General features: G+C 58.0%; 1 long non-coding RNA gene across 2 annotated transcripts; it reads right to left on the reverse strand.

Annotated features, from left to right (window-relative positions):
* LOC112817783 (uncharacterized) lies at positions 1-4,975 on the reverse strand. Of its 2 annotated transcripts, none has more exons than XR_003206468.1 (4): positions 4,197-4,975; positions 2,618-2,745; positions 2,363-2,510; positions 1-1,547 (listed from the first exon to the last, which is right to left on the reverse strand). It is a non-coding gene; the product is annotated as an uncharacterized lncRNA (long non-coding RNA). The 2 variants fall into 2 exon arrangements; XR_003206469.2 differs by lacking the exon at positions 4,197-4,975 and adding an exon at positions 3,280-3,578.
* Positions 4,976-6,878: the final 1,903 nt, after the last annotated feature.

The following is a 6,878-nucleotide window of genomic DNA, read 5'->3' on the forward strand; positions in this document are numbered from 1 at the left end:
TTCTGCTCCATGTCGACCGTGACATTGACAATTGTTTATTAGTTCTAAAATAGCTGAAATTCATGTCAAACATTCCGCATGTTAGAAAAATGTTTATGAAGTGTTATCATCGTTTATGTAACTGTGCGTGTTTGGGAAAGCAACATGGGACGTAACGGACCACACAGGCCTCAGCCCCGGGGCCACACCTCCCTGGGCAAGGGAGGGTCCCAGGGCCCGTCTGCAGCCTCCCAGCCTCCGCTCTGGGGCTCTCACCACTGCTCACAGTCAGGGAGCCATGCCCCGGGCCACCTAGTGACCCACCTGTGTCAGGTAGGGAGGAAGGCATCCGCCCACCGCCACCCTAAAGCAAAAGGCCAGGGAGGAGCTCTTTCTCCCTGTGGGAGGCATTACTGAAGATTTGGAGGGGCTCTCCATGCACTGGCCTCCAGCCCCTGTCTTGGGGTGGGGACACTGTCCTGCATGTCCTCACAGACCCTGAAGTGTCCACTCACAATCCCACTGGCTGGGGCTTTCTTTGGAGGTAGACACCTGGCTGCCTCCCTGGTGCTCTGCACAGGTGCTGGGGCCGGGCGGGGTGTCCCTCAGGGCGGTGGGCTCCGATCCGGGCACGGAGAGTCCAGCGGGCAGCACCAGCAAGGCCCCCAGCTCACTCCTGCCCCCCTGCCACCAGGGCAGCAGGCCAGCCACGGTTTCTGCCCTCCCGGGCCATCCTTTCTGGCAGAACAGAAAGGTGTGAATGGCTACTTGCTGTCATTTCAAATGTATTAGTCATTGCATGTCACGTGGGGTGCAGAGGCCAAGACATGCTGCTCCCAAAGGACGTGGAAGGCACAGCGCGGGGAGTGGTCGTGCGAGAGGGAGGGACCGCCGCGGGTGGACGGCCCTCGCACACATCACTCTGGCCGGGAGGCTGCACATGGTAGGCTCAAGGGCGCTGCAAGAGACCCCGGTCACCAGAGCGGGCTGCGTGGCGGGAGGGGGAAGGAGCGGCGAGGAGAGGGAAGGGTCCAAAGGGCTTCAAACCGAACGCTTCCCATCAAGTGTGCCGCTGCATGAACCGCGGGCCGCCAGGCCAAGCTCCACCGCAGCGGCGGCTAGTCGGGAGCTCCGAGGACTGGGAAGGAAATGTGTCTCCCTCTGGAGCAAAATACGCAGAAGGGTTGAGAGCAGGCTCTGGGCTCCACGCGTCCGAGCCCTACAGCAGCCCCGGCCGGAATCACGGTGCGCCACGCACACCCTGGAGCGCGCCTCGGCTGCAAGAGGGGACGCGGCACGGTCACCCCGTGGACGAGCCTCAGACACGTGCTGCCCAGGGTGAGAAGCCAGAGCCAAGGCCACACGTGGGACTCCATCTACCGGCAGCGTCCAGAGCAGGCCAGTTGGGGCCGGAGGACGGGCAGCAGCTGCTCATGGGGCGCGGGGCTCCTTCCGGGTGATGAAAGTGTGTAGGCGCGACACACCGCGGTTGACACCACCGTGAAGGCGCTAAACGCCACTCAGTCGTTCACTCCACAATGGTTCATTTCAAATCATGGGAACCTCACCTTTAAAAAAAGAAATAAACCTCAGCAAAATTTTGGAAGATCCTAACCTGGGTGTGCGGGGTCCCAGGGCACACATGGGGGAGGCCTTCCCGCCAGGGCCCGGAGAGCCGTGCTCAGAGCTCAGGACTCTGTCCCTGGCAGACCCCGAGGGGGCTGGGGGGGAACGTCAGCCACAGCCAGACACACCCATCACTGGTCCCTCCGCACCCACGGGGACAACTCCCGGAGCCGGGGGGCTGGGGGACTGCCAGGAACCCACCTGGTACCCTGCCCATCCCCAGTAGCTTCCCTGGCCCCTTGATTTGCTCCTTTCATCGGGTTGTTCAAGCTGATCCATAAAATAAAGACTTAAATCCTGCCCCATGGTGCATTACCACCCAACAAGGAGCCCATGGTAGCCAGAAGCATTTCCTTCTGGAAAGATCTGGAGTGAAAGCAAGCCGTCGGGACATCCCTGCCCTTGTCCAGAGCCAGGAGACCCTGTGCTCACTGGAGGCCAGGTTGGCGCCGCCGTGCCCCCGCCCCGGGCACGTTCAGCCCCTCTCCCTGGTCTGCGACTCTCTGGCCTCTCTGGGCATCTTCGGGCCGTTCCCGAGTAGGAGGCGGCTCCTCGCCAGCCCGCAGGTCCACCCAGGTGGCCTCCCACCCTCCCGCCTCCAGGACGCTGGGACCGATGGCAAGAGATATTTGGATCTCCCTTCCCACATCCTCATCATTTAACTTCCTTTTTGGCAATAAAATTCTGACTTTTAATATTTTCAACTCTTACTTCCCATAAAGCAACAATATTAGTATTTCTCTAAAGACACGCGTACCATTACTATATCTTTATGATGTGTGCGGGATGCGTGGTGCATGGACCTTGGCTTTCTGACGGGACGCTCCTGGCCACGAGGCGTCAGCTGCAGCATCTCGGGTTGACACACTCTGCCCGTGCCCCGCAGGAAGATGCAGTTTTATTATCTGTGATGTGCCGACAGACAGCCAGCTCAAGGCTGGGATCACTCCTGTCACGGACACCTCCTCACCCCCTCCTCCCCTCCTAGAATCATGGATGGAGTTCTCCCGACCTGCGGTGATTAACAATCCCCATTACGCGCTTGCATAAATCCCCGCAGCTCAGGAAGCCAGAGGGCCGTCCTGTGCACACATGCAGGGCCTGGGAGTGCTGCCATTGGCCGTCGACGCTGTTTATATCCTGGGACAAGTAAGCAGAAAAACAAGTTTTCAGCTTCCTGGAGTCCGACGAGGAGGCCCAGAACTGCTGGCCCTGCTCTGGGCGGGGTCTTGAGGTGAGCGTCGCAGCCCAAGTGACCAGGACACTGTGCTCAGGGGCAAGATGGCCTTTGCTGACAAACCCCCTCCCTAAGGCCATGTCCCGCCTGGCCGATAGGCTGAGGGGTCTGGGCCCTTTTCAGCCACAAAATGGCAACAAATAAAATAGTCTTAGGAGGGCACGTGGTGGGCTGGGAGCCCCCATTGTCCCAGAAAGGAAGCTGGGGCTACAGAGGTAGGGGGATGGCTCCCGGCCCCTCTGCCCCCTCCCCAGGGCCCTCGCCCTGCCGCCGGGGAAGTCTGTTTTGGGACAGTGGGAGATTCACTGCCGTCCCACTCAAACTCCCGGCAAGTTATTTCATGGATATGGACAAACGGCCCCTAAAGTTCTCACGGAGAGAAGGCAAAAGACCCAGAGCGGCCAACGCAGTACAGAACAGAGCTGGAGGGTGACTACCCGACGTCGAGACTTCCGGCAAAGCCACAGCAATCACGCCCGTGTGTCCCACAGAAGAAGAGACTGACAGACCAGTGGGGCAGAGCAGAGCCCCGAAACAGGCCCCAGGAATACAGTCAACTGATGTTTGACAAAGGAGAGAAGGCAGCGCAATGGAGCAGAGACCGGCTCTTCCGTAATCGGTGCCGAGCCCACCGGGCGTCCACCTGCAGAAAAACAAATCTAGACGCAGTCTCACACCCTTCACGAAAATTCACTCCAAGTGGGTCACAGACTTAAACGTAAAGTGCAAACTATCAACTCCTAGGTGATAACCCAGGAGGAAATCCAAGTGACCACAACACCACGTCAGGATCCGTGAAAGAGAAAGCTGACAAGCTGGAGCACGTGAGAATTCACGTCTGCTCTCCAAAAGACGACACCACGAGAGTGAGAAGACAAGCCACAGACTGGAAGAAAACATTCGCCAAAGAAACATCCGATAAAGGACAGTCATCCAAAATACAAAAACACAAACAACCCAATTAAAACATGGGCCCAAGACCCGAACGGGCCCCTCGCCACAGAAGACGCACAGACGAGCACCCGAACACACGCTCCTCGTCCCGTGTCATCAGCGAAATGCCCATGACAATGGCGGCGAGACGTCTGCACACCCATCAGAAGGACCCAAACCCACAAGGCCGACGACACCGAACACGGGCCAGGACGCGGGGCAGCAGGGATTCTCATGCGTTGTGGGCGGGAAGGCAACATGGCGCAGCCTCTTCGGAAGGCAGTTTGGTGTTTTGCTGCAAAACTAAACATACTCTCACCATACGATCCAGCAATCATGCACCGTGGTATTTATCTAAAAGAGTTAAAACCTCACGTCCACACAAAACCTGCGCACGGGTGTTTAAAGCGGCTTTACTCACAGTTGATAAAACTTGGAAGCGACCAAGGCGTCCTTCAGCCTGCGATGGACAACTACACCGTGGTCCGTCCAGACGATGGGATAGGATTCAGGGCTGACAAGACATGAGCTCTCAAGCCCTGAGAAGACAGGGAGGAAACCAGACGCTTGTCACTCGGTGAAGGAAGCCCATCTGAGAAGGCCACACGCTGTGGGATTCCAACTCTGCGACCTTCCGGAAAAGGCACAGGGACGGAGACGTAAGGAGACCAGTGGTCGCTGGGGTGGCGGGAGGTGGGGTGAGGGCAGTGGGGGACTTCAGGGCAGGGAGACTACTCCGTGTGACGCTCTAAAGCTGGACGCACGTCACGATGCGTCTGTCCACGCCCGCAGAGCGCACGGCGCCCAGAGTGACCCGGGGGTGAACCACGGACTTTGGGTGATGACGGCGTGTCCGTGTAGGCTCATCCTTGTGCGACCTACACCATTCCGGTCAGTGATGTGGACGACGGGGAGGCCGTGCGTGTGGGGGCAGCGGGCACGCGGGAAACCTCTGTACTTTCACTCAGTTTTGCTGTGAACCTAAAACAGTCTCTAAAACAAGAAAACCAACACTATTCAGAGGTGAGCTTGGGAATGTGCTAAGATTTTTTTCCCCCTTTTTGCACAACTTTTGGACACCCGGAAACAAATTATTGTCTTTTGTCTTCCTATCAGCAAATACCGCCCAAACCTGCCTGCAATTGTCTACACCCCTTCTCAATCCACTCGAGTGCACCCCTGAGACCGGCCCTTGCAGCTGGTGGCTCCCACCCCTGGCGTCACCTCCCTACACCCTCACTTCCATCCTAGGTGGGGACCCCTGTCCTGGAGCCTAGCCTTCTGCTCCCGACTGACGCCCTCTTTGTTGGAACACAGACGCCGCCGCTTGCCCAGGAAGCCGCCTCCTACCTCGGAAGTGCGTTCCGGTCCTAACGCCGAGCTGACGAGCAGCTGGGGAGACACTCCCAGGTTGGAAACCATGGTCTCGAGAATGCGAGACTTTGCTCCAGAACCCCTGGGGAGAAGTCCTGATCCCCCACCTAGGACCTCTTCCTTTCTTTTTGGAAGCTTCCCAGGATTGCCTCCTGATTCCAGGTCCTTGGAAACGTTGCCCCAAGATGTCCAGACATGGGGCTTTGCTCATGTCACTGCTCTGGCCCTCAAGGGCCTTCCTCTGTGGACACACGCGTCCTTCCATTTGGGGACCGTTTCTTACGTTCTTTCTTCAATAACAGACCAAATCTTCCCCGGGTGGGATGTCCTCGGGAGCACCCACCATGTGCCAGGTGGTGGGGCTGGGGGACTGCGTCCTGAGGTTACCCTGCTAACCAAGAGGAAGTAGCCACGCGAGCCTGAGAAAGGGCCTGACCTCTCTGCAGCCAAGAAGGGCTGCTCTAAGGAGCTTCGCGCGATGCAGGGGGAGGACTCGCCACAGAGGGGCTGGTCTATGGGCATCAGCAGGGCCGTCCAGGGAGATCAGACCCAAGGCTCTGAGGAGACCCCTAGCTGCTGGACTGGAAAAGCAGAGGGCTGTCCCTGGGAGGTGGCAGGTGGAGAACAGGGAAGGTCCCATGAAGGGACCCCCCCCAGTTGGCTTGGCCCTGGGCCACGTGTCTGACAACCCTCTCTTCCCAGCAATACGACAGGTGGACACGCGGTCAGCCCCTCCTACAGATGAAAAAGCAGAGGCGCAAGGCCGGCTGCTCAGGTCGGCTCAGGGCTCCGCAGCAGGGGCCTAGCGCAGAGGCGACCCTACCCTCACACAGCCCTGAGACGGAGCACCTTGCTCCCTCACCCCAGCCCTGTCTCTGTTTAAAACTGCATACCCTGGTCACTGTGGAATGTTTCTATTGATTTTGATCCTCTAAAATCTTGCATTGCAGTAGTATTGGCAACTTCTTTAAAAACTCAACGGGCGACTACCATGCGACTCAGCAAGTGCTCTCCTGAAGACTTGTTCACACAACACCTGCGTCCGAGTGCCCACAGTCGCTGGAGGCCTCGGCCCCGCTGCCCTTCCCTGTGGGGTACACACGCTGGTCCGTCCGCACCGCGCCGCGCTGCTCAGCAGCCCACAGCAGGAAGCTCTGGGACGCGCACCCACCAACTTGGGGACCCTCAGCCCGTCATGCAGAAGGGAAGAGCGGTCCTGAATGGTCACCTACTGCATGATCCCATTTATACAATATTTTTGGAATGACAAGTTTTAGAAACGGAGAACACATTAATTAGCGGCCGCCAGGGCTCAGGGAGGGAGGCGGTGTGCTGATAAAAGAACAAGGGGAAAGTCACAAAAGGGCGTTGGGAACGTTCTGCCTCAACATGGGTGGTGGCTGCAGAAACCCACAGAGAAGATAAAGCTGTAGAATTTCACACACGCACGTGCAGACACGTATGCCCACGCATGTGCTTGCACAACGGGCAAGCACGGGCTGGGGTGATGCTTTTTGTGTCAAAAGCACACTCTTCAATCCCTTGATTACTTCCTACAGCTGCAGTGAATCCGCAATGGTCTCAATAACAATTTTAATTAAAGCGGAGCGGCTGGGGGCTCAGCCGGTTACGGGCCTACTTTCGGCTCAGGTCACGATCTCAGGGCCCTGGGATCCGTCCCCACATCGGGCTTCCTGCTCGGCGGGGAGTGTGCTTCTCCCTCTGACTC

This window comes from Callorhinus ursinus, unplaced genomic scaffold (genome assembly GCF_003265705.2).
Source record: "Callorhinus ursinus isolate GAN/ISIS: 27379988/994484 unplaced genomic scaffold, GSC_fseal_2.0 scaffold89, whole genome shotgun sequence".
NCBI lineage: Eukaryota > Metazoa > Chordata > Mammalia > Carnivora > Otariidae > Callorhinus > Callorhinus ursinus.